The sequence below is a fragment of the Cricetulus griseus genome, chromosome 3 (genome assembly GCF_003668045.3).
Source record: "Cricetulus griseus strain 17A/GY chromosome 3, alternate assembly CriGri-PICRH-1.0, whole genome shotgun sequence".
NCBI lineage: Eukaryota > Metazoa > Chordata > Mammalia > Rodentia > Cricetidae > Cricetulus > Cricetulus griseus.
In genome coordinates, this window is record NC_048596.1 from 17,592,103 (window position 1) to 17,619,406 (window position 27,304).

Here is a 27,304-nt window from a genome sequence, read left to right on the forward strand (position 1 = left end):
ACATCTCAGCAATTAGGAGAGCTTGCTGCACTTCCAAAGAACCCGGGTTCAGTGCCCAGCACTCACATTGGGGAATTCAGATCCACCTGTAACTCCAGCTCCAGGGGATCCTCTCTCTCTCTCTCTCTCTCTCTCTCTCTCTCTCTCTCTCTCTCTTCACGCATGCATGCACACACGCACCATACAGACACATAAATAAAATGTTTTGGCTGGACCTGGTGACACCTGCCTTTAATCCCAGCAACTAAGAAGCAGCTGGATCTCTGAGAATTTGAAGCCAGCTAGAGCTACATAGTGAGAGCCTGTCTCAAATGAAAAATAAATAGATAAATAGATAAAATGCAATCTTTTTTTGATTCTTCAGCTGAGACAGCAAAAGATAATTTATTGTATACAAGTTACACTTGGCCAAGTGAAAACAAAACGGGTCCAGAATGCCACAGGTTCAGGGCAGAGGGCCAGCAGGACTGTTTTGGTTGTAGCGAGGGCAGTCAAGTCTCTCAAGTGGTCTCTGCAAGAGATGGTGATGTTCCAGGTCCATTGAAATTTAACACTGACAGTAGCACACAGTCCAACAGTTTGTACAGCGTCCTGGCCTTCAGCATCCCCTACTTCTGCCCCTCTGCCTTCGTGGGTGGACAAGCTCGTTTACTGGGGCTTCTGCCTCATCTTTCTAGAGCATCAGCCTGCACTTTGACTTCTTCCTCCTCTTCGCTCTCAGCACAGGAGTTCAAGGAAGATGGGGCTAATGCCGAGAGCGCAAAATGTAACCTTTAAAAGTATAGTACATCTTTTTTTTTTTTTTAATGCTACAGTAAGAGTTTCGTTTCTGTTTAGCATTAGTGTCTTTGGTAACTAAAAATGGATGCATGACACCTTCACACGCAATTGGATCAGGTGCCCCAGTCTGTAGTCTAAAATCTACCTCCACTTTTTAGCATCATTGTCTTTGGTGAAAGCTTCTTCCTCGGGTTCTCCCATGAGGGGTGGGGAAAGTGACAAACAGTTCTACAAGCTCCTGTCTCCCCAGCCTAGAAGCAGACTAGATCTGATTCTTGGGTCACGCACATATTTACCTGGGTGTGACTTCCAATAACAATATGGGAAACCATCATAGTGACTCTCGTTGGTCAGTCTCTGGCTATCTGCCACTCCTGGAAGATGGAGGCTCTCTCTCTCTCTCTCTCTCTCTCTCTCTCTCTCTCTCTCTCTCTCTCTCTCTCTCTGTGTGTGTGTGTGTGTGTGTGTATGTGTGTGTTAGCATAGAACATTGGTTATTATTAAACAATAACACAAGTTCTTTTATTCAATCTTTTTTGTTGTTGTTGTTGTTATTGTTTTTTGAGACAGGGTTTCTCTGTGTACTTCTGGCTGTCCTGGAACTAGCTCTTGTAGACCAGGCTGGCCTCGAACTCACAGAGATCTGCCTGCCTCTGCCTCCCGAGTGCTGGGATTAAAGGCGTGCACCGCCACCACTGGGCTTGCAATCTTAGTTTTTCATGTTCACTTCAGATCACACATTATATTTCATTCAGTAAATACATCTATATTCATCTGCATATGTGTGCCTTGCAGAATGGCTATAAAGGGTTAAGAGGCCACAGCAGTGTTCAGGAGGTTTCTGAAGCCCTCCTGTACAGCTAGGAAGCCGAGAGACATGTGAGTAGGGTCTATCGACTGGAATTTCAGTGAAGAAGCCCAGAGGCAGCAGTGGCCCCAGGTTAGAACAAAGCTGCAAAAACAAGTCCAGCTGTAGAGGCGAAAAGGCAGGATGAGGTCCATGTGTGTGGAGGAATGGGGAGATTCCCGGAATCCACATGGTGGAAGGAGAGAACGTCTCTTGCAAGTTGTCCTCTGACCTCCACAGGAGCACAGTGGCGCACACAGGCATGCAAATACACACACAAAATAAATAACCACTAAGATTTTTTTTAACAAAATAATTAATTCTACTCAAATGAAGAATCCTTGTTCTGTTTCTAGAAGAAATTTTCTCTCACTGATAAAGAAGAAAAACTAGCCGGGCATTGGTGGCGCACACCTTTAATCCCAGCACTCGGGAGGCAGAGGCAGGCGGATCTCTGTGAGTCTGACGCTAACCTGGTCTACAGAGCTAGTTCCAGGACAGCTAGAGCCGTTACACAGAGAAGCTCTGTCTCAAAAACAAACAAAAATGCCTTGGGGCATTGGAGAGATGGCTCAGTGATTAAGAGAGTGCTGACTTCTCTCTTAGAGGACCTGAGTTTGATTCCCAGTGCCCACATGGCAGCCCACAAGCATCTGTAACTCCAGTCCTCCTTAGACACCAGACACACAAGTGGTGCACAGACACACATGCAGACAAAACACTCAAGACACATAAAATAAAAACAAAATCATCTTCAGTATTTTAGCTTCTGCATTGCCAGATGTTATTTAGGAAGTGATATATCTTTGACAGGTACGTAAAATGGATGGGTATTTGTATTAAAGGAGACTAGCCACACCTAGTTAAGAGCTAAGTCACTAGTTAGCCATAGAGGCCAGGCAGTGGTGGCACTTTAATCCCAGCACTTGGGAGACAGAGGCAAACGGATCTCAGTTAGTTCAAGGCCACCCTGAGTTACACAAAATTGATCCAGTCTAAAAGAGAAACAGAGCTCACACAAAGGTGATCTCAGCACTTGGGATCGCAGGCCCTTAATCTCAGCACTACAGAGGAATATATGGCTGGAAGAGACAGGAGCTCAGTGCAGCCTAAGGAGCAGTGAAGTCTGGAGATGCAATCTGAGGACAGGATTGTCCTTTCAGTCTGAGACTTGGTAGAGGTGAGAACTCTTTAGTGGCTGGCTGCTTTGCCAGCCACTAGATCTTCAGCTTTAACTCCAATGTCTGTCTCTGGGTTTTTATTATCAGTACCAGCTAGAACTCATGCTACAGCCCAGAACTCTACATTTTTGACTAGTCTGGACTCCGATTCACAGAGACCCACCTGCCTCTGCCTTTCGTCAAGTGCTGGGATGATACTATGTGCCATTACGCCTGGCTTGGTTTTTATTTTTGACTGTGATGAAATATGAAGGCAGTTGAGGCTTCCACAGGTAGATGAGAATAACAGCAGGCCTTCTGCATAGCACCAGAAGGCCCTAAAAAGAAACTGGGTACAGTTTTTGTTTGCTTTGTTCTTTACAACTTTCTTGCAGGGAACTTTTCTAGGAACAAGGTAGGAATTGCATCCCTCTAGGTTCCTGAGTGGAGCCTATTATTTTTCTCTGCCACAGGGGTTCTCAACCTTCCCAACACTGTGATCCTTGAGCACAATTCCTCACACTGTGGTGACCCCCAAACATAAAATTGCTTTCATTGCTACTTCATAACTGCAATTTTGCTACTGCTATGAATGGCAATGCAAATATTTTTTGAGATAGAGGTTTGCCGACGGGGTCACGTCCCACAGGTTAGGAACCACTGCCAGGAGGTGGCCCTGACCCCGCACAAGTCCCCCAAACAAATGTGGCTGTGTCAAGACCATCCTCGACTCCTCCATCCTCTCAGGGAGCACTGTCTTCACTTTGTATTTACATCCTCCCAGGGTTCATCTTCTACTGACTCTGTCCTGCCCCCCACCCCCAGATGTTCTGACCCCTTTTGATGAATAGTTCATAGAAATGTCCCCGTGATGCCTCTTCCTTCGTGGCATTTGAAGTTGCAACCCTGCCTCATCTGTATTATGCCCCGGTTCTGGTCCACCTTTTACTTAGAAATAGGAGTAAGAATGGCTGGTCAGCTGTGCTCCTTGCCCACAGCTGGGCCCCTGGCTGCTCCAGGACTAATACCTGCCTGGTGTCCTGTGACAGGCAGCTTCCGTGCAGCCTGTTCCTCTAATCAGCTTATGGCTAAGACAAGGTACATTCAAGAAAAGGCTCCTATTGTGGGGCTGAGCCATTGACCAATTGCTCTTTTGCAATGTTCCCCGGTGAGGACAGTGAAAATTCAGACCCAGAGTGTCCTGGCAGGTAGGGGTCACCACAGCTGATAAGAATTCAGGGCTTTGGTTTATTGAAAATTACTGGCAGGGGAAGGAAGCATATATTTACACAATTTTTAAAGGTTTATTTATTTTTATTTTATGTGTATGGGTGTTTTGCCTGTATGTATGTCTATGTTCCAAGCACACTCTTGGTTTGAGCAGGGGCCAGAAGGACATATCTGACCCTCTGAAACTGGGTTTATAGACGATCATGAGCTGCCATGTGGGCGCTGGGAATCAAACCCGGGTCCTCTGGAAGAGCAGCCAGTGCTCTTACCAGCTTCGCCATCTCTCCAGTCTCTGTTCATAAGTTTTAATGTTACCTTCGAACCTTATGTCTTACAAGGTAGCCTAACCAAGCCCTCTTTATCTACCCCACACCTTTCAGGAGAGTCTGGTGTACCCTAGGCTGGCTTTGAATTCATTGCGTGGCCAAAGGTGATCTTGAACTTCTGACCCTCTTGCTTCTACTTATACTGAGATTACAGGTGTGTGCCACCTCAGGTGGTACGTGGTACCTGGCCTTGAACCCAAGGCCTCACACATGCTGGGCAAGCAATCTACCAGCTCAGCTACATCCCCAGCCCCCAGTCCTCTCACTGAGGATATTGATCATAAAACTCAGTCTGTCATGGCCTGCTAGACTCAGGATGGCCCTCCCCCCTGTTTCCTTTCTATTGCTATTTATTTACTTGGTGTTTGTGTGCATATGTAAAGGTCAGGGGGCAACTTTCTGGAAGTAAACTCAGGTCCTCAGACTTGGCGGCAGCAAGCGCCTTTACCCGAAGAGCCGTCTCGCTGGCCTCTGTGAGCTTTCCAGCCTCCTCTCCATTCTCTAGTTGCTTGCTCACACCAGATCCTCGTGTGCTTCTACAATTTGCCAAGTTGCTCTTGGTTTCCAGGGCTGTGCAGTTTCTTCTACCCGAAAGGCACTCACTCATTGCCTTAGCTCTTTGCAAGGCTGATTCCTCCTCATTTTGGTCTCAGAAAACATCCCTTTTGCAGAGAGACTTCCCCACCACCTTTATAGTCAAAGAAACCTCTCCCTTTATTTTAGCTAGATTCCTCACTGAACCACCAAATAGGAAAAAGAAATAGATTGAGTAACTGCTTTTCCATTCCTTCAAGGACTGCTATAGCAACTCCCACCAGCCTTGCTGTAGCTGAGAGAAGTTGATTCTTATGTGCAACGGGTGCCCAGCGCATAGGGGGTTAATTCTTCATCATTAATCTACTGTGTCCCCTGGCTTGTTTCCTTCACAGTGCTGATCTGGCAAATAATTTATCTCGTGTCACATCACTGTGGAATATGGCTTCCACAATGGCACGAGCCTGCTGTCTGTTGGGCAGCCTGAATCCCAGATGCTTAGCACAGCCCCGTTCTGTGCCAGGAGTGCAGCGAGTTCCCCTTGATGAGAGGAAAAGTTGCCCTGGACTGGGTGTTTCAACATTCTCAGCCTCTTATCCGAATGATTGAAAACAAGGGCTCACACAGATTCACAAAAGCAGCAAGATAACTTTATTTGGAGCCAAGTAACAGTAGAGGTTAGAGAGGGATCCACTGCCAAGATTGTCAGTGGCCCCATGACACAGTCTGCAAGGGCCCCAGGACAGAGTTCGCAAGGGCCCCAGACAGCAACTGAACTCAGTGGCCCTAGGACAGAGAGTCCCCAAGAGCCCCAGAAAGCAGCTGAGTTCTCCACATGGCCGAAAGGAAGGAGGGGTTGGTTACCAAAGGGTGTGTTTTGAGTTGTTCTCTATTTTGACTGATAGATTAGGTCATATATTCATTTTTCTCACTGTGCCTGTCTGGCTCTTCCTGGAATGCATCTGATTTTAATCATATGTATACCCAATTATGCATAAGCACAAGTTAGTAAATAGGAGATTCTCTCTAAATGGGAGAAACACATACAAAACCAGTTCAGGCCAGATCAGCCAAACCCCCTTTTTCTTCTTTATATGTGAATATGTTGGGAATACACTTGAATGGAAACTATTCGATTGTTACAGTTCCAGGTCAGGAAATGTATTGTTGAGAGATGGAAGCAGGTGTGCGTCATCACAGAGGGTGATCTGGAACCCCAAGCTAAATGGGAGTCTTGGGGCACTAAACCGTTCCTACCTTTGCCTGCCTCAGAAGAGCGTTGCTATTCCAGTCATGACTTAGATCTTGGAGACATACTCGGGCAATTAGTCTCAAACTTCAGTGGACCAACCAAAGAACAGATGGGAGTCAATAGCCTGATTATTCAGGAACTGACTCTTAGGTGAAAGGAAAATGTTCAGATTAGGGCCTGGAGAGATGGCTCAGAGAGAAAGACAATTGCTGTCAAGTCTGATAGTCACACAGTAGAAGGAGAGCATTGACTCTCAGAAGTTGCCCTCTGACCTCCTCATGAGACCCTGCCTCCAGTGTCCCCTACCCCAGTAAATAAATAAATAAATGCTAAAAAGAGAAAAGTTTAGATATAGCTGAGTGAAGACGTTCCAAAGTTCTAATTTCAAAATGAAATCTTTGCTTTTAGTTCATCTGGCTTTCATAAGGAATACATGGCTCTAAGCCACATTAGGAAAGCATATACACAAAAAACAAAATTGTGTTAGTTAATAATAAATATTATCAGCCAGGCATCATGACACACATCTTTAACCCCAGCACTCGGGAAGCAGAGACAGGTGGACCTCAGGGAGGTGGCCTGGTCTACAGAGTGAGTTCTAGGACAGCTAGAGCCATAAAATAGAGAGACCCTGAAAGAATAACAGTTATTATAGCTCTATGTAATAGATTTTCTGTTACTTGAAAATGGAGAGAAGGCTCGTTGTTTCACAGGCAACTGAAGCATTTGCTAATTTTTTTTAAAAACAAAAATCTGGAATATTTACGTTTTACTATGAAAATTTCTTCCCTCAGTATTCAAACTGCAAAGGAGAGAACAATATAGGTGACCCAGCAGTTTCACGTCTATATACGTGCTTCAAAACACTGGACACGGTGACTCCAGTAGATAGGTGTACACTTTTGGCCGTAGCCTTATTCCCAAGAGCCAAAAGGGAAACCCCACTGAAACTCCCGCTAAAGGGCAAATGCATACACAGAACGCAGCTTACTTAGGCGATGGGGAGTATTCAGCAGTAAAAAGGAAGAAGATGCTGACACATGGCACAACACAGAGGAAACTTAGGGCATTGCTCTATCTGAGGTAAGCCAGACACCAAAAGGGCAAGAAGTATCATGGATTGGTTCCCTTTAGGAGGTGTCCAGAGTGGGGGAATTCTTAAGGACACGGGAGAAGAGATTGCCGTGACTAGGGAGTGGGGAGTTCCGCTATGATGAGAGCAGTTCCAGTTTGGGAAGATTAAAAGGTCCTGGTGATGGACAGGATGACCGATGGCTGCAAAGCAATGTGAATGTACCTACTGTGGATGAAGTGCGTGCTTAAAAACGATCCAAACGATACATTTATGCTATGTCCAGTTTACTATGATCTTTTAAGAGTAGAGGGACCGAGAAACAATAGAGCTAATGAAAAATTTGAAATAAAGGTGTATCTTTGCTGTGTGTGCATAGTGATAGGAGATGCCTACAGTCTTCAAATCTGCTAGGTAGCTGCCTTGACCATGGAGCCCGGCAATCACAGCAGCACCTCCAAGCACTTGCGATCTTTTTTTTATATATATTCTTTTTTTTATTTAGAGAATACTTTATTAGTTTTTGTAATCAAACCCATGTAGATAAGACCTTACATATTTAATACAGTGTGTTACCTCTGTACAAATGGAAAAAAATTAAGTTCAACATTTCTAGACCAATATGGCTGTTAATTTCTGTACAATGCCAACTCAACATAGTAAACTGGGATACTTTTTTCCAAAGTTGACAGCACAGCTAAAGTTTCCTAAAATTCAAATTATATATGTATATATATTTATATAAAAAGACCAATAATAGCAGTATGTTATGCATCAATAGCAGCTACAGCTTTTCCAGGTTCTGCAGTCATTTGAACAAACTTGTAGAGACATCCAGCACACTCCATTAAAAAAAAATGTAAAAAACAAAATCCCAGAAAACAGCACAGTTCTGTTACTCTTGTGGTACCTGGCACCATTTTTTTTTTTTTTTAAATTAGCTTCTCAATCATCATCTGGAAGGAAACCATTCTGAGCAACATTATAAAAACAGCTCTGATAAAGCACGGTCACAACTATGTCCACATATGAGTGAGTACATACCATGTTTGTCTTTTTGTGATTGGGTTACCTGGCTCAGAATGGTTTCTTCGAGTTGCACTTGCCATCTTTAGCAAGCAGAAATCCTGCGGGCACTGAGAGACTGAGGCGTCTGGTTCCTATATTCTGCGATTCCTGGCTTCTAAATTCTCAAAATTGTTCTGCGAGACTTTGCTCTGGAGGGAAAAAAAAAAAATAGATGGGGGGGCCGGACCCGGTGCTGCGCCCTCTGAAATCCCGCACTTGTGGGGTGGAGGATGACCAAAGGTTCGAGGCCAGCCTCCACCGCGGAGTAAGTTCATCGCGCAGAGGAGGCTCTGAGTTTTCTAGGTTGGCAGTGACGCGGGTGCAGGGGGTCGAGGGTGTGTGGCTTCTATCCCGAGCAACGCACGGCCCGTGCGTGCGCCTCAGTTTCCCGGAGAGGCCCTGGGAGCGCGGGTCCTGACGTGGCGCGGCGGCGGGCGGGCGGGGCGGCCGCCAGGGGGCGCGAGCGCGGGAAGCGGAGCGGGGAGCCGCGGGGCGGAAGCGGCGCGGAGGGAGGCGGGGCGGCGCGGAGTCACCCGGATCGGCCCGCCCGCCGCCCGCCGCCCGCCGCCGCCGAGGGGAGGGGACCGCGGCCCGCCCGGGCCGCCAGTGGCCGTGCGCGGAGGGGACGCCGGGCGTGGAGAGCAGGTCGGTGCTGGCCGGGCGCCGGCCGGGTGGCGCGGGGTGGCGGGGACGGCCGCCTGCGGGGCTCGCTGCGCTGCTCCGGGTCGCGTTGCGCTCAGCGGGACGTGCGGCGGGGACGCCCCGGGCCCTCGCTGTCCTCACGCGCGGCCGCGGGGTGCCGGGGGCTCCCGCAGCCCGAAGAGGCCGTCCCCGGGCGCGGGGGACGGGGACGGGGGATCCGGCCGAGGCGCTGTCACTGCGCCGCCCGCCTCTCGGCTTGAGCCGAAGCCCTCACTCAGCCCCAGTCCTGTCCCTTGTCGCTGCTATTGCCGGTGGCATGCGAGGCCGGGGTTCCGTGACAGGCGGGCGGGCGGGGGTGGCTTCGCAGGCAAGCCGACAGCACTGTTAGCTGGAGATGCAGCTTTGACTTAGCGGAGTTTTTAGGGACCCGGGACGCCCGCACTACTGCCAGCCACCCGTGTGTCAAAGCGGGGTGGTGCTGTCTGTCACTCGAATCAAGGGATATCGGGATGACCAAACAGGCCGGCGTCGGACGCGTGTTAGGAACCACCGAGAGTGTTTGGGACCCAGGGCTGAGTGTTAAGAGCCAGCTTGAAAAGCAACATTGTGTGTAGAGCAATGGACGGTAAATGTTTCCGCACGCCTGTGAAGTAGCCTGCCTTCAGGTCTGCCTTACAGTCATCCTTTTACAGTCATCCAAGCACCTCGGGAGACTTCCTAATTAGCAGTGGCGTGGTGTGTGACAAGCTAGGGTGACTCTGAGACTCGGGTTGGAGCATAGTTTGGACTCCACTTTACTTAGTCGAGTTACACGATGCTGGTAGAGCTGATTAATCAATCCGCAGTCGACTTTTGCAACCCACAGACCTAATTTCTCGGTTAGGGAGGCATTTATACGACAGTCGAAGCAAAAGCTCTAATGTATCAGTTAGCGTGTCCATCAGGGCTCATTCCTCTAAACTACCGAACGACCGGCTCTCCCCGGCCCCCTTCCACTGCGAAAGGCTTTAATTTGTGCCTTAACTTGAAACAGACCCACTCCTGGTAACAGCAAGTAAGTTTTGAGGGGGGGGGGAATCAATTCTACATATTGTGTATCGGATCTTCAGTTTCATTATTACCCCCAACTCTCCCACTCACATTATGAGTATTGGGCTAACATCCGTGAAACCTGGTGGTTGTCCCACCCCCCACCCCCCATTGCTCATGCTTAGTGTCTAGACCCGAGTGCTTTGTGTGCAGTGCCGAACTGCTAAGTCTGGCATGGGAACGGGGTACATGTTGTCACAGGTGATTTTTCCAATAAGCCAAGGACATTCTGACTCAAACTGATAACTTTTGTGCCACTTTCGCATCGTGCTTGTTTTTGACTGACATCTGATAGTAATCTTCATATATGCTGTTCACATTGTTGTTTGTCCTTTGACCCACCAAGTAGGGCCTCCCAACCTGTCTTGCCACTCACCTCCTCTTTTCTGGCCCTCTTCTCTGAGTACCCCCTTTGCCTGCAGAGACCCCTCTGCACATTCCTCCTTCATCCACGTGGCAGGGCAGGGCCTCGTTCAGAGTGCCCACTGAGCTTACACTACTTTCTCTCCTACAGGACAGGGGAAGACCTGGATCCTGAGATACCATTTAAGATCTGAAAACTAATGAGAGCTATTCATCGTTAGCATATCCAGCTCCGCTCTTGCATTTGCATATTTAATCCCCACATGTGCGGATTATCGTAAGGGATGTCTACAGAGCAGAGCCCTTCCTCTGCCTTAGAAGGAAACCCTTTCTACATGGTGCATTCCAGCACTTAAGATTCATCACTGTTCCAGCCCTCAGGGTCACTTCGATCTCTACTAGGCTAAAATAAATGCAGAGTAATATTTTAAGCTACAGATCGCTTAGTCTTAAATTGGGGGGCGGGTTTTAAAAAAATGACTCAGAGCACAAGTGGAGGCTTGCCACCTATTGGCAGGCACAGAACTTGGCTTATTCTTCCAGGTTTATTATCCTGTGCTTTGGGACAGAATACAAGTCAGTTAAGGTCTTACCTATAGCTTGTCTCCATTACAGGGTCATCTGTGAAATTCCCCAGCATTGTTTTTCGTTAAAGCTTTCTAAAATGCATTCAGAATATATCTCAAGAGTTCCACACCAGTGAATATGGAATAGTTTCTTATTAGATCCAGCTATGAAAACATCTGAATAAAATAATTTCAAGACTGGCTAACTCAGTCTTGTTGTCGGGAGTTCATTATGAGATAGCCTCTTGCCTGGAAAGCAGGGAGATGGAAAAGTCCCAGCCATAGCCAGCACCCCACCCCCACCCCCATGAAAGAGCTATTATATACACCCAGCGCTAACTTTTAAGTGGTTGATCCTTAGTGTTAGAAAGAAAGCCATGCTGCCTAGTGCAGTGTGTGGTGGCTCACGACTTTAATCCTCAGGTGAATTTCTGTGAGTTCAAGTCTACCCTCTACATAGGCCAGCCAAGGCTATGCAGTGAGACCTTGTCTTAAAAAAAAAAAAAAAAAAAAAGCCAGAAGGAAGAAAGTAGACAGAGTAGCTAAAATGAGTTATTTCATCTTTGAATTTGTAAGTCTTTTCTGCAGTCTGAAGATTGGTGGCTACCTAGAACTGATAGTACAATAAGGTATTGCACAAAGAATTTGAGTTTGAGGGTTGTGTTCTCATCCTGAGTGTTCATTCATCCATTCACATTCATTTGTCCGGCAAATATTTTTTGAGAACTTGCATGAGCCAGTCATTATCATAGGAGTCAGGGAGGAAGTGTGAGCAGAGTGGGCAAAGACCCTGAGAGAGGCCCTGAGAGACAGTGGGTGTAAGCAAGCATAGCCGACTTAAAGAATACATGGGAAATTCTAAGCAGTGTAGATAGAAAAGTGTGTGTGTGTGTGTGGGGGGGGACGGTTGGTTGCTCTTTTCATACACAGCGTTGGGAGAAGGCCATCACCCATCCCTGGCTTGACTAAGAATGTAGGAGGCTGGAGCAGGAGCCTGCTGGGTAGGTGGGAAGACCGACAGGGTTTCTGGAGGCCAGGTAGGCGGATGTGGGCAAGTGGCAGATTAAGAAAGAGGCTGTGTGAGTGGGAAAGAGTCCCTCAGGATGGGCCACTGTAGAAACCCAGCTTCAACTCTGAGTATGGCGGAAACCTTTACAGGGCTTTTCTCTGTTGTTTGAAAAACATTGAGCATAGATGCTGGTTAGGGAATGTTGGGAGGGGGCGCAAAGGCAGGATTGGGGGTCCCTAAATCAGAATTCTTCTCTGGGCTTTCACTTCCTCATCTGCCAAACAATGGGGTTCCCTCTAGCCCAAGAGTTTTAACATTTTAGGTCATGTGGAATACTTCTTCAGGGAGGCAAGGAGAGCATGCGGGATGCAGGATGTTCTCAATGTAAAAGCTTCAGATGATCTGAAAACTTGACACCAATCCACTGGGAGCCAAATCACCCCAAAATCAGAGAGACTGGGTCAGGCCACAAGAAAGAAAACCTGAGCTGGGCATAGTGGTACATGCCTGCCTTTAATCCCAGTGCTAGGAGGCAGAAAGAGGTAGCTGGCTATGTGTTTGAGGCCAGCCTGGTCTTTGTAGTGAGTTCCAGCCTGGCCAGGGCTATGTAGTTAAATCCTGTCTCAAAAAAGAAAAAATGCTTTGAATATTCCCTGCTCATCACTTTCAGACTTTTCTGATCTCTAATTTCCCTTCCTGCTTGAAACGGGACCAAAAGTTGTCATTTGTCCGCAGATCTGGCAGCCAGAGCAGCTTTTGTTGTCAGGAAAATCTGGAACTTTCGAGAAGGAAACAGTCCTAATTTTTGTCCATCACAGACCATTTGAGTTTTGTTGCTGTTGTTTTTGAGGCAGGGTCTCTCTATGTAGCCCAGACAGTCCTGGAACTCTATCTGTAGATAGCCTTGAACCTACAGAGATCTGCCTGCCTCTGCAGTGCTGGGATTAAAGGCATGCACCACCACTACCCAGCCCCCATTTGAGTTATTTTTATCACAATCTAAAATATTTCTTTTGTTTTCAGTTTTGTTATCCCACTCACCTGCCCCATGTGTTCTTTGGAAATGTTTTTAAAGATTTACTTATTTCATATATGTGAGTGTTTTGTCTGTATGTGTATATGTGTACCACATGCACGCCTAGTGCCAGATCTCATGGAAATGGAGTTAAAGTTGGTAGTGACCCACCACATGGGTGCTAGGAATTCAACCCAGGCCCTGAGGAGCAGCAAGTGCCCTAACCCACTGAGCCAGGCATGGCTCCAGCAACCGCGTCACCCCCTCCTCACAGGCCCTCTTTTCAGTGCATTTCACTGTGTGTTTTGTTCAAGTGGGATCTTGCACTCTGTGTTTTAACATTAATGCTATGGCTCTTCTTTTTCTCTGTTGGGGTGTGTGCTCCTGCTTCACACGCCACAGTCGCCTGTTCTCTGCATAGCAGATGAACGCTCAGGGTGACCTGCTCACCCGAAACACCACAAATAATAACAACTGTGAACACCTTCTCCTATGTGAGTGCTTACAAAGCCGTGTAACTTTTCTGAGGGCTGTAGGCTTAGAAGGAGGACACTATTGCGACTGAGTAAATGATCCCAGACTCATTTCTGCAATAGTGTCCCGGTCTCCATCCTGCCAGAAGTATCTTCGTCGTCATGTTTCACCAGCATTCATCTTTGTGCACTTTTTTCTGATCTTGTAAGTCCAACATGACTGCTTGTTATTTTAGTTTGGATCTTTGTATTACTAGTCATTTTGAGCATCTCTTTGACATGCAGCTTCCTGTAAATTCGAGCCCTTTCTGTGTCATTCATTGATGTGTGTGGTGTCATGGTGTGCATAATTGATTGTAATGGAGATACTCCTGGACACATTTACGCTTTGCCACTGTCTTCTCATCTGCTCTGTCTATTTTCATTTGCCCTTCTTTGGTCAAGATAAATCCTTAATTTTATATTATCAAATAATCTATTTAACCTATGTTTATACATCTCAGATAAAACAAAACAAAACAAAAAACTCCATCCTGGGGCTGGAGAGATGGCTCAGTGGTTAAGAGCACTTGCTGTTTTCCTAGAGGACCTGAGCTCGGATCCCCAGACCCACAGTGGGCAGCCCCTAAGCACCAGAGGATCTGATGCCCTTTTTGACCTCTACAGGCAGTGCCCTGACGCGTGCTTGCACACACACACACACTCAGAGAGAGAGAGAGAGAGAGAGAGAGAAGAAAGGAATGAAGGAAGAAAGAAAGAAAAAAAGAAAAGTAAGTTGATGCTTTTCTTTATTGAGCCATGGTCCCCTTCCCCCTTCTCTGTGATTTCCATGTCAAGCTGTTCTGTAGCTCCATGCCTATCCTACTGATCTGTAGTCCTATGCATGTTGTGTCCCACTGGTCTGTGGTTCCACTCATGTTTTATCCTGTAACATGATAAATAAATGAGAGACTCATATTGGGGCTCAAACTTCAAGCTGAAGATCGGAAAAGCAAAGTACCTGGCCACTAGCTCTTACAGATACCTCAGGCTGAATAGGCTGATCCTGCTGCTTCTCCTCTGTGTGGCTGGAGAATCCTGAGACTGAATGTCTTCCTGTTCTCAATGTGGCTGGAGAATGAATGCCTGATACTGAGACCTTGCTCCTGTCTTTTATATCTCCCCAGTGCTGGGATTAAAGGTGTGTGATCCCAGGTTCTGAGATCACCTTTGTGTGAGCTGTTTCTCTTTGGGACTGCATCAATCTTGGGTAGATCTGGGTGTCCCTGGACTCACAGAGATCCTTCTACCTCTTAATCCCGAGTTCTAGGATTAAAGGTGTGTGCCACCACCTCCTAGCTTCTGGCTGCTGGAATTAAAGATATGTGCCTGGCTTCTATGGCTTGTGGATGACTTTGCTTTCAGAATCCTCAGGTAAGCTTTAATAAATTATAAATAATATATCCCCACATTGTTCCACTAGTTTGTAGTTGCATTGGTCTGTGGTTCCATGCATGTTGTGTCCCACTGGTCTGTACCTCTCCCTGCAGGTTTTGTTGCTCTGCTTTTTATTACAATGACGTCATCATTATCATGTGTTGACTCATTCATTTTAAAGCTTATGTAACTGTTCCTGGACCAAAGTTTACTTTTCCTTATAAAATCTGGAGTAAATTTATTAAATTACTCAGAAATGATATTTTGAGAGAATTTTTTAATTGGGATTATATTAAATTTGTAAGTTATTTTGAGTAGGCTTGATATCTTTTTAATGGTAACATGTTCTACCCAAAAGCATGTAAGATGTCTCTCCACTCAACTCATTTTCTAACTTGGAAATAATTTAAAACTAACAGAAGAGTTCTAAGAATAGTACAAAGGGCTCCTGTGTGTTTCTTCTCTAGAATAACCAAATGTTAGCACCCAGCCATGGGTGCATCCTCTCAGCGTGTCTGCATGCTTCCCTGATCCTTTGGAGCGGGGCACAGTCTCTATCGACTTTTACCTCTAGGTACTTCATCGCCTCATGTTTAAGTCCTTTATCCCCAGGCCCCACAGGTCAAACTCAAGGACTTGTGCACACTAGGCAAGTACTCTACTGAGCTGTCCTCAGGCCCTTTATTACAGGCCTTGAATCCCTTCATGAAACCCTACAAGGGCATTCTTGATACTTCATGTTTTGATCCTATTGTGAATCATATTTCTTCTAATTATTTTCTAGATGGTTATCAGTAGTTTAAGATGCTTAGCATGGCCTTTTCTCTCATCTTCTGTGCCAGCTATTAAATTCTGGCTCTCTGCTGTTCTGAAACAGAGGGCAAAGTCTCGTTTTATTAGGAACAATATCTTTTTTATATACTTAACCTTGGCCATCCTTGTGGTGCTACAAAATATACAAACTAGGAAATTGGTATTTCTCAGTTCTGTATTTTCTTTCTCTCTTTGTTAAACCAACAGCACCCAGGTGTCTCCCATATAAGGACTACCAAGCCTGGCCCTGCTTAGTTTCCCCAGTCAGATGGGCTGAGACACATTTAGGATGCTGCTGCTGTAGACAATTCTGTATTTTCTTGAAATTTTTATTACTGTTCCACACAGTATGTATTATCAAGCTTTTGTGAAAAGAAATTCAAAGGATTTCCTCAAAACTAGAGTTGGAGTGCGAATTGTATATTAATATTGTGAATAGAGTCATAGTCAGGCTTGGTGCAATCCCGAGAAACAAATGATGTGTCCTCCAAAGCCCCTCTCTGTGCCATGAAGCCTCTGTGCAGGGAACCCATCGGCAAAAGTCCACTGGCTGCTTGACCGAGTCTATCAACAGTATTTCAAAACTATTAACAGTAATAGTAATAAAGTAATCAACTCTGGCAGAAGTAGGCTGATGTCAATGAACCCAAGTCTATACAATCTGTGGTTCCTGATTGTTCTAAACAGACCTTGCCTTGTGTGTAACAGCCTTGCTTCTCTGTGTCATTCACTTTTACTTCCAGCTTTTTTTTCCCCCCAAGTAGTTAGTTATATCCTTAAAACAATGGTTTTGTAGCTTCTTTCCCATCCTTTTATATCTTATTTCTTTTTCTTTTCTTATGGCATTGGCCAGGGCTTCCAGGACTGCATCACAATGTTCCCCCAGAGACATCCTTGACAACTTGAAAAGAAGGAATCTAAATTTTCCCATTCTGCGTAGCATTTGTTCATTTGTCTAATATTTGGTAGGTTTTGTTTTGTTTTAGACAGGGTCTCGCTACGTAACCTTGGCTGGTCTGAAACTCTTATATGGACTAGGCTGGTCTCAAACTCACAGAGATCCACCTGCTTTTACCTCCCAGTGATGGGATAAAAGTGTGTGGGTTTGTATGTGTGCCCTTTATCAGGGGCAGGTGTTTCCTCCTGCTTGTAATTTATTGAGCTTTTCTGTCATGGGCAGCTGGATAGATGTTAAACCTTATGGAAAACCTTGCTTGATTTTTCCTCCAGGAAATCAGATGGCTTCACTCTGGCTGCAAGCCCAAATCCTAAGTGTTATGGTTAAGTTGTTACTAGCCACACATAACTAAGAATCCTCCATATTTCTGCACTCTACATCCATTAATGTGTGGTCAAATCTCAAGAGCCTAACATAAGCTTGTTCCACAGTGAGGTCACGTTTGCTGTGTGAAGGAAGAGTCTTGTTCAGCATGACACATGGAGTGGTCAGTGTGATTGTCAATAAAGACATAAAACACCAGTTCCCTTACTCTGGGTCAGTTTCCACTCTAGCTGTAAGTCTGAAGGCTCTTTCAAGAAAAACTGCAGGTAGAGATGTAGGTGGGTCTTCAGTGACAGTTACGATTGTTGGTGAATTTAGTTACCATTGTCCCTTCTCTCCCACTTTAGATCAGTATTTCCCCCCATAATCATTTAAAAACTACATGTATTAAACACAGAAGTTTGTAAAATATAGAAAAGCAAATCTATAATCCCAGCTTTGGTGCCAACCTGTTAATGGACTTTTTCACTCCCATCTTGTTGTGGAGGCCGGGATGGACTTAAACCCAGGTTTTCAGAGCCCAGGTTTTCAGAGCCTTCTTCCTTTTTCAGGGTTAAGCTGAGCTCACTTTGGCCTCATCTTGGTCCCCTGGGAAGGATCAGGCTCTGATTAGCTTTAGGTGTGGGGAGAAGCCCCAGGGAACCACCATGCTCTGTGCACCAAGCTCAGCATTGTAGTTGGACATGTGGCATCAGTGGTCTAGATCCCAACAGAGCATGTCCCAAATCCAGAAGCAGGAGGTACCTGTTTGAGGATTTGACCCTTGAGCATCAATTCAGTCCCTGGTTATTCTTCTCTTCAGACCACATTTTCCCTTTTCGAAAAATAAATGAAATAAAGAAAATAGTCTTTTTTTTTTCTTTTAAGTCAAGGTCTGGACTCTGCCTTCTGGACTTGCTATGTAGACCAGGCTGGCCTGGAACTTGCAAGGATCCTCCTGCCTCAGCCTCCCAAGTGCTGGAATTGCAGGTATGCAGTATCACACACCTAGCTTTTTGTTTTGTTTTGACTCTAAAATGAAGCCCCACATATTCAGTTTGTTTCCCTAACCTCTGTCTGTCTTGTGATCTGTCCTATGTGGACACAAGATCATTTAAATAGTAGGAAGTGAGCAAATTCCTGAGTTAACATTCTTATCATCAGCAAGTTTAATTCCACACAAGTGTGCTTCCTCCTCATGCCCATCCCTTCATCCTGATTTGCTGGAATGTTTGTTCCCAGTTTGTATTAACCCTTGCCTCTTTCTGGAATGCAGCTGATGTCTTACTCACCTCTCAAGAGAAAGAGAGCTCTACAAAGACAAGATTTTTTTTTTCTGCCAAGTTACCCCAGGCACCTCCATCACTGTGCCTCTACGAATGAATCTGTCTTGTGACCCAGAAATAGGAAACCTACAGGGGGAGGGGATGAGAAAAGACAGTTCTCAGCCTCCTTCTAAGGTGAGGGTGGGTGAGGTAGTGGATCCCATTTCTCCTTGATAGTGTGGGCCAGGCCAAGCACACTGTCCACCCAGAGAGGCACTGTCATGGTTCCAGCCTCCGCTGGGGGCAGGGAGGGCATGCTGCCTTTTCCTGAAAGCAGAGTAAGGATTTGCGATGCTGACAGCCATGATGGGAGAGGGACCAGGAGAGAATGCCTGGTGCTGACGCTCCAGCCATGGGTCCTGGGCTGTGTGCACACTGGGCATTGTTCTCAGGCTGCGATTCTTTTAGCATAAATGAGCCTGCCCCATCAGCAGAAAAAGTTGCAATGGATGTGCCGAGCTGTGCTTCACTCCCCAGCCTCACACCCCATGACCTCCCCTTTCTAGTTTGTTCTCTCCTCCCATCCCTAGTAAAGTAGACACTATTTTGCCTTATCTGTTGTTTCTAACAATAAGTATTATTATGAATCTCACTCTGGGCTGTTGGACCTCATAGACCAGAACACACAGACATAACACCATGTGGGATATTAGCAGACACCTGCTACAAGGACTTGATAATACTGTCCCCAGGCCAGTGCAGGTATGGCCCCTACCTAGTGCTCAGCACTCCGGCTACTCAGTCATGGTCAGGTCCCAAGCGCTGCTGCCCTGGTGTGGTTCAAAGTTGCTCCTGTATACTCATTTCTTTCTGTGTCCTTACTTTCTCCCAAACAACAGGTCTCTCTCTCTCCTGCCACAGTAAACATGGCAACAAGTGTCTTATTCTAGTTATCCTATGCTATCTGTCTCACTGAGTTTCATTAGCTGACCAAATTCAAATGAAAGGAAGCTAGAAGTGAGGGTGGCCCATGCTTGTAAGGAGGATTGCAAGTTCAAGACTAGCCTGCTTTATGTGGGGAGACCTCATCTCCAATGTAATATGATATGATAATATAATTAATTTAATAATATGCCAGCAGTGAGCTTGTTAGCCAGCTCAGGATGATTATGTGGGAGATAATGCTTTAGCTCTGTGTTTAATGTTGAGAAGCTCGACGTACCTTAGTAAGGAACCTTCTGTGAAGTTATCTTGCCGACTGTAACAGATCTCTGCCCATCAGACTTGGATTAGTTTATCTGCAGAGACCCTGTTATTTGCTGTAGTGCACCAAGGCCAGCAATGGCTAGCCTGAAACTCATGGGGGTCCAGTCTCAGCTTCCCACATGCTAGGATTACAGACACACACCATCATTTAAAAAATTAATTTAATACATGTATTTGTTTGCATATGTGTGTCTCTTGTGAGCTCACATGTACAACGTGCACTTGTGGAGGTCCAATGACAACAATCTTCAGGTATTGGTCCTTGCCCTTCCATCTTCTTGAGGCAGAGTCTTCTTGAGTTGCATAAACCAGGCTCACTGTGCTACCAGCTTCTGGAGATTCTCCTGTTTCTGTCTTCTGCCTCCTGTTGGGGCATGCTGGGATACAGCTGTGGTTACTGCCAGAGTCCAGCCTTTATGTGGGTTGGGGGCGCGGGGAAGTCATCAGACTTGTGCAGCCTAACTGAGCCATTTCCCTAGCACCATTATTTTTGTAAATAATTCATTAAAAAAATAGATCCAAGAAAATGACAGAATTTAACCAGGCCATGGTGGTGCACACCTTTAATCTCAGAGCTCGGGAGGCAGAAGCAAGTGGATCTCTATGAGTGAGAGGCCAGCCTGGTCTACAGAGCAAGTTCCAGGACAGCCAAGGCTACAGAGAAACTGTGTCTCAAGCAAAACAAACAAACAAACAAACAAACAACAAATAAAATGACAGAGTTTATAATACATCCATTTCTTAAACAGACTTTAATTTGTTCTGTTTAAATTTAAATATTTTGCTTATAATCTATTTGTGGAAGAAGCTGGACTGTTTAAATTTAAATATTTTGCTTATAATCTATTTGTTGAAAAATCTGGCCATTTGTCCTAAGGGTTCCTACAAAATGGATGTTTTTAAGAGCTTGGTTAGCACAATTTTACTCTTGTTTCTATAGTGAGTTAGCTTATAACTTACCCTTTTGTCTGATGGCCATTGCAAAAGATTCCAAATTTCTCAGTCACTATAAATAGAATTCACTGTCCCATATAGTTTGATTTTGCCCTGAGATCATTTCTGAGGAGTCTTCTAGAGTGTTCCAGGTGTCAGGGAGTGACATTATCTATAGCCAGCCATTGCCATTTCAATACCTTGTGCCTTGAAAGGATTCTGTAACTATCTGGCAAGACAGTTTCCATGTTACTTAGCACTAGGGGTGGGGTGGGTAGGGTGGAAATCCTCTAGCTTTCATCTTCAGGGACTGTGGATTGCTTTAAGGATTCCCAGAGCTCAATGGCAGGACATCCTTGGGATATAATCCTCTAATGGTGTTGATCTGTTATCAGAAAGCACTGAGGACTCCTTGAGGGCCAGGTTGGGGAAAGTGAGTTTGCTTGGAGCCAGACTCTGCAGGTGCCTGCTCTGGTCTTGGAGACTCGCAGCTCACAGGGCTGGGTGTCATCGGCTAGTACAGATGCCTCTGAATCCACAGTTTTCAGTAACCCAGGTTCTTGTTGCCAGTGTCTAGATGCAGTAATCCCGGTATCTGGGTCACTGTGGGCATGAAGAAATCCAGGTTTCTGTTCTTTCTTTCTTTATCTGGGGGGGGGGGGGTGTTGCATTTGCCTGTCCATCATCTGACAATTCCATAGGATAGCAAACCAGTGTTCAAGTAACACAGACAAATGCTGCTGAAGTTTGCTGCGTCTGATCTGTCACTGATTCAAAGGTCCTAAGAAGAAAATACTAGTGTCAGCATTTTCATCTAGTTTTAAGCCAAATAGTTAATAAACTAAGACATAGAGAAAGACATTCAGCGGACTGATTATAGTCCTAAGGAGGCTGGTCATGTTAAAGCATTTACAGTAAATCACTGAAAAGCTTCCAAGTGAATTTGATCAATATGCTCAAAGTTTATTCCTATATTCCATAGAGGAAATTCAAACTGGGACAGTTGCCTCTTATTATGACTTGAACAGCTTAAAACCTAACGTTGATTATTTGCAAGTGCAATGTTCATCAGGGGTGGTCTGTGCCATACTGGTGTCTTCCTTTCAGCGATGAGTGAAAAATAAAAAGTGCTTCAGGCAGGCGTGGTGGCACATGCTTGTAATCATAAGACTTGGGAGACTGAGGCAGGAGGATTGACACAAGTTTGAGGCCAGCTTGGGCTGCACAGTGAGTTCCTGGCTAGCATGGGGTACACCGTGACACCTTTTCTCAAAAAATGTAAAAAATCAAAATCAGAAATTTTAAAATTACTCATTATCTATGTCTAACCAAGGGAAGCAACAGTACGTACAAAAGATAACGGAGGTGAAAGCTGTCTACAGTTGCAGGCTGGTGGCATGATCTATAATGCTGCATTATGTTCTTGATATGCAATGAAGACAGTTGCTTTGGTGTGTTTCAGTTACCCATTTGTGGTTTTTTTCACATGGACAGAGGGACAAGCAGGGCACAGGTGCACGTGGCCTTGCAGAGAGCCCTGGCATGGTGTTTGATTTGGCTAGACATTAGGGTGCATGATTAGAAGGAGGGTGGCAGGAAATGAAGCCAAACCTGTGGGGACTAGATATTAACAAGGTTTGTGTGCCCAGTGGAGGAGTTTTACTGCAAGTGGTGGGTGGAAGAACACCGGGCATGGAGAAGTGTGAGGGTTTGTGTTTTCCTAGCCACGGTGTGGGAGACAAGGCAGAGGGAGGTGAGGTTTGTGGGTAGCATGCAAGAGTCCATTGCTGTAGGTCCCCAGAACAGGTAGAGTCAGCCAGCTACGTTTAATGATTTAACAGCAGAGTCATTGTTCTTTCCTAGAAGTACAGGGTATTTTTAATAAAAGTAAATGAATTAATTTCATATCCTCCATTTATTCCCGGAAGGTATTTGGCAAAGGTTTTCTTGGACTCATGAGTAGGGATCTCCTTTGTGACTGCCAACCCCGTGTGGGTCTGTCATGAATACACAGCTCATGTGCAGCTTAGCGGGAAGGGATGGCCATGGCTCTTTCCCCACAAAAGACTCACATTCCTCCCTCTTCTCAAGAACACAGTTGCAGTTCAGAGAAGTTAGATCCGCCCAGAAATGCTGCCTCAGCTGTATTGTTTGTGCTGCAGTTTGGGTGATCGTGACCATCATCATCGCAGCCTGCGTTTTCTGAGTGCCTGCCTTCTGTTAGCAGGTGTGCCAGATATTTAGCAACATTTCAGATTGCATCCTTGTCGTACACTGTGAAGTAAATGACTATCATGTTAATTTATAGATGAAGAAACTAACATTCTGAGGAGTTTCCAGTTGACTTTCCCAAAGTCACAGAGTTGTTAGACCAGTGGAGTGAGAAACTGAAACTAGGGCTGGGGATGGCTCAGTTAGTTGTGAGTTTTCCTAGCACAAGGGGAACCCTGGTTTGGACCACATCACATGTACCAGGTTCAGTGGCCGATAATGGCAATATTGGCAGATACATGCCAATTATCTCAGTACCTAGGAGGTGGAGGCAGGTGGATCAGGTGTTCAAGGCCATCTGTAGCTACATAGTGAGTTCAAGGCCAGCCTGGGATACAAAAGATGTCTAAAAAACCGTACACACACACACACACACACACACACACACACACACACAAGAAAAAGGAGGAGGAAACTGAAACTCATGCTGTGTCACTTAAGAGTCAGATGCTGTTATTTATAGTTATTAATTCAATGTAGTAGTACATATGATTTCCCATTTTAAATTTGCTCATTATTTTATGGGTGGAGCATGTTCATAGAATGCATAAGGCAGTGGGACCAGTATTCAGCAACACATACAAACACACAAACAACACATACAAACAACACATACAAACACACAAACAACACATACAAACAACACATACAAACACACAAACACAACACATACAAACACACAAACACAACACATACAAACACACAAACACAACACATACAAACACACAAACACAACACATACAAACACACAGACAACACATACAAACACACAAACACAACACATACAAACACACAAACAACACATACAAATACACAAACAACACATACAAACACACAACACATACAAACACACAAACACAACACATACAAACACACAAACATAACACATACAACACACAAGCACAACACATACAAACACACAAACACACAACTTGTTCTTTTTAAAATACTTATTTATGTGTGCATGGGTGTGTGTGTATGTGTGTGTTGCATGTGTGTGCATGTGTGTGTCTGTGTATGTCTGCTGTGTGTGTGCATATGTGAATACATGTGTGTGTCTGTGTGTCTACACACACATGAGCACGTGCGTGTGTCTGTCTGTGTCTGTGTGGGTGTATGTGTGTGCATGTGTGTGTGTTACTATAGCACATGTGTAGTGAGATCAGAAAACTTGTCATCACTAATTCCAGGTCATTTCCATCCCCACAAAGGAACCCAACACTTACTAGCTCATTCCCCATTCCTCTTCGTTAGGATCTCTAATTTTATTTTAAAGATTTGTCTTTTTTCTTTATTTTTTACTCTGTGTGGATGTAGTACCCAAGAAGGCCAGAAGAGGACATTGGATCCCATGGGACTCCAGTTAAAAATGGTTGTGAGCTGCCTGCCATATGGGTGCTGGTGCCAGTACTTGGACCCAGGCCCTTTGGGAGAGAAGCCAGGGCTCTTATTCATTGAGCTGCCTCTTCAGCCCCTTCATTTTAAAACCTTGTAACACCTCAGTGCTATGAAAGAGAGCTGGAGGGCCAGGTGTAGTGGAACATGCCTTTAACCCCAGCACCAAGGAGGCAGAAGCAGGTGGAGCAGGAGGCCCACCTGGTCTACATAGCAAGTGCTCTATGGTAAGACCCTGTATTTAAAAAGAAAGCACTTTGAGACTGTCGTCCCAGAATTGACTCTCTTCATATCTATATGAGGTCCTTGTCTGTCTGCTTCCCATGTATTAATTCATTTAAATGTCACTACAGCTGTGAGCCCCAGTCTAGTAAACTGGCCATACATGTGAAAAAGTTAGGACACAGAAACATTGTTTTAAATGCTGAACCTCTAGTGAGGGATGGAGGTCGGCTACACACTGCCTGGCTCTGTAGTCTGTGCATAATGGTTCCATATGCCCCAAGCTGATGGTTTCTGTTTGAAAGTGACACGATGACCTTGAAAACACTGCACTGAGAGAACAACACCAAGACCCTGTATTGCATGAGTTCACTAGAATTTGAATTGTCCACAAGGGACAGAAAGTGGAATAGTATTTGCCAGGGGCCAGAGGGGAAGAGGGGAAAGGGCCTGCAGAGGGGAGGAAGGGATGGGCCACAGGGGTGAGAAGCAGGCCAGCAGAGGGGGAGGAAGGGAAAGGAGAGGAGAGACATACAGTTCCCCGTTCATTTTATGAGGCTGGCAGGCTCTCACATGTTAAATCTGACAAGGTCTTTTACAAGAGAAGAGGCCGGGATGTAGCTTGGTGGCAGTGCTGGTCTCACATGTACAAGGTCTGATCCCAGTATTGTGGGAGAAAAGGGGGAGAGTTGGGCTTATAGAGCATTATCCCTTGGGAGCATAGTATAGAAATCTCTAAATAGTTGCAACTCAGAACTTTCAGTTTAAAGAGAGCTGGCATCCAACCCAAGAATTCAAAATGTTTAATGTCTGAAAATGTAATTACCACACTACCAGATTAAAGGAGGGCAAGTGCCCATCTCAATGAATAGAGAAAAATGTTTGCTAACTTTCAACTATTTATTTTTATATTTTAAAGTTTTGTTGCAAGATTTATTGTTTTTATCTTACGTTATGAGAGTTTTGCCTTCATGCATGTATGTGCATTGCATGTATGCCTGTGCCTTTGGAGGTCAGAAGAGGGTGATGGACCCTCTGGAACTGAGTTAAGGACTGTTGTGAGCTGCCATGTGGGTGCTGGGAACTGAACCCTGGTCTTCTTCAAGAGCAGCCGGTGCTGTTAACTTCTGAGCCATCTCTCTAGTTCCCTCACTTATTTTTGTAAAAGCAAAACAACATGGTATGTAGATCTAGACAGAACAATGCAATGAATTCTGACCCCTGTTGTCAGACAAGAATCACAGTGCTAGCTGTCCCAAAACAAGACTCTGGAGTCTTTAGGTCTGTGGTTCTCAACCTGGGGGTCAAAAGACCCTTCCAGGGGGGGTCACTTAAGACCATCACAAAATACCGATGTTTACATTGCAGTTCACAAGAGTAGCAAAATTGCAGTTATGAAGTGGCAATGGAAATATTGTTATGGCTGAGGGGGTCACCAAAACATGAAGAACTGTGTAAAGGGTCGCAGCATTAGGAAGGTTGAGAACCCCTGCTCTAGGACATAGTTAGTTGGCCAGTAATTATGGTTTTGCTTTTTGTAAGTCAATTAGCTCTCCAGCTCGTGTCAACTGCCAGAGATTACCATTAGTATCTGCAACATAATTAAAGCACCGTTTTTGTTCTCTTCATGCAGTGTGTGATACAAATCTTTCCCTGTTCCTTTCTAGTTTGATCTTATCCCAATTGCTATTAAAGTAAAGTAGCTGGGAAGATGGTTCAGTAGTGAAGAGCACTGTCTGCCCTTCCCTTGCAGAAGCAGACCATCTGGTTAGATTACCAGCACCAGCGTGGCGGTTCACAACCGTTTCTAATTCCAGTCCTAAGGGACATGACACCCTCTTCTGGCCTCTGCAGGCAATGCATGCATGTGATACAGACTTACATGCAGGCCGAATACCCAAACATGTGAAAGAAAAATAAAGGTTTAAAAAAAAGATTTTTTTTAAAAAAGCTAACCACAGATTCATCCGGTTTTTGCATATTGTTGCTCACTTTCAAATTTCCATGTATGTGAGGTGACCCCTCCCAATTTTGAATCCCGTCATTCTCCAAGAGGGTTAAATGTGTCTTCCTTTTACCTTTTTTTTTTTTTTTTTTTTTTTTTTTTTTTTTTTTTTTTTTTTGATTGGGGTGGGTAGGTTGAGACAGGGTCTCACTATGTAGCTTTAGCTGGTCTGGAACTCACTGTATAGACCAGGCTGTCTTTGAACTCACAAGACACATGCCACCATGCCTGTCCTAGCTTTATTGTTTTGCATTCTGAGGCACACTCTGCTGCTCATCCTCCAGGCCTTGTGGTTGTTCCCATGTCAGACTCTACAGGCACTATTTCCACTAGGTGCCATCCTGCGTGCTGTGTGACCTTAGGTGTCATCCTGCATGCTCTGTGACCTTAGGTGCCATCCTGCATGCTGTGTGACCTTAGGTGCCATCCTGCATGCTGTGTGACCTTAGGTACCATCCTGCATGCTGTGTGACCTTAGGTGTCATCCTGCGTGCTGTGTGACCTTAGGTGCCATCCTGCGTGCTGTGTGACCTTAGGTGTCATCCTGCATGCTGTGTGACCTTAGGTGTCATCCTGCATGCTGTGTGACCTTAGGTGCCATCCTGCATGCTGTGTGACCTTAGGTGCCATCCTGAGTGCTGTGTGACCTTAGGTGCCATCCTGCATGCTGTGTGACCTTAGGTGCCATCCTGCATGCTGTGTGACCTTAGGTGCCATCCTGCGTGCTGTGTGACCTTAGGTGCCATCCTGCATGCTGTGTGACCTTAGGTGCCATCCTGCGTGCTGTGTGACCTTAGGTGCCATCCTGCGTGCTGTGTGACCTTAGGTGCCATCCTGCGTGCTGTGTGACCTTAGGTGCCATCCTGCGTGCTGTGTGACCTTAGGTGCCATCCTGCATGCTGTGTGACCTTAGGTGCCATCCTGCATGCTGTGTGACCTTAGGTACCATCCTGCATGCTGTGTGACCTTAGGTGTCATCCTGCGTGCTGTGTGACCTTAGGTGCCATCCTGCGTGCTGTGTGACCTTAGGT

General features: G+C 45.5%; 1 protein-coding gene across 2 annotated transcripts in view; it reads left to right on the forward strand.

Moving 5' to 3' along the window:
- Positions 1 to 8,791: 8,791 nt before the first annotated feature.
- The window catches only part of LOC100752556 (dynamin-binding protein), a 101,206-nt gene continuing 82,693 nt past the window's right edge, over positions 8,792 to 27,304 (forward strand). Inside the window, exon 1 of one of the 2 annotated variants that reach the window (XM_027407253.2) lies at positions 8,792 to 8,914. The gene's annotated coding sequence lies outside the window, so the exon portion shown is untranslated. Of the gene's footprint in view, positions 8,915 to 14,760; positions 14,840 to 27,304 lie in introns of those variants that run through there. The other variant, XM_027407254.2, reaches the window with a different exon arrangement.